Below are 1052 nucleotides of genomic sequence, written 5' to 3'. Positions count from 1 at the left end.
GATGAGGATGAGGACGAGGATGAGGATGAGGATGAGGTTGAGGACGAGGAATAGGATTAGGATTAGGATTAGTATGAGGATGAGGATGAGGATGAGGATGAGAATGAGGATTAGGATGAGGATGAGGATAAGGATGAGGATGTGGATGAGAAAGAGGATTAGGATGAGTATGACGATTAGGATGAGGATGAGCATGAGGATGAGGATGAGTATTAGGATGCGGATGACGATGAGGATGAGTATTAGGATGCGGATGACGATGAGGATGAGTATTAGGATGCGGATGACGATGAGGATGAGTATTAGGATGCGGATGACGATGAGGATGAGTATTAGGATGCCGATGAGGATGAGTATTAGGATGAGGATGAGGATGAGGATAAGGATCAGGATTAGGATAAGGATTACTATTAGGGTTAGGATTAGGATTAGGATTAGGATTAGGATAAGGATGGGGATGAGGATGAGCATGGGGATGAGGATGAGGATGAGGATGAAGATGAGGATGCAGATGAGGATGAGGATTTGGGTTAGGATTTGGATTAGGATTAGGATGAGGATAAGCCTGAGGATGAGCATGAGGATTTGGATCAGGATGACTATATGGATGAGGATGACGAGGAGGATGAGGTTGAGGATGAGGATGAGGATGAGGATGAGGATGAGGATGAGGATGAGGATGAGGATGAGTATTAGGATGAGGATGAGGATGAGGATGAGGATGAGGATGCCGATGAGGATGAGTATTAGGATAAGGATGAGGATTAGGATAAGGATTACTATTAGTGTTAGGATTAGGATGAGGATTAGAATGGGGATGAGGATGAGGAGGAGGATGAAGATGAGGATGCAGATGAGTATGAGGATTTAGGATAGGATTTGGATTAGGATTAGGATGATGATGAGCCTGAGGATGAGCATGAGGATGAGTATGTGGATGAGGATTAGAATGAGGATGAGGATGAGGTTGAGGATGAGGATGAGGATGAGGATGAGGATGAGGATGAGGATGAGGATGAGGATGAGGATGAGGATGAGGATGAGGATGAGGA

Source organism: Lupinus angustifolius, chromosome LG19, assembly GCF_001865875.1.
Source record: "Lupinus angustifolius cultivar Tanjil chromosome LG19, LupAngTanjil_v1.0, whole genome shotgun sequence".
Lineage (NCBI taxonomy): Eukaryota > Viridiplantae > Streptophyta > Magnoliopsida > Fabales > Fabaceae > Lupinus > Lupinus angustifolius.
Note: the sequence above shows the minus strand (reverse complement) of the source record.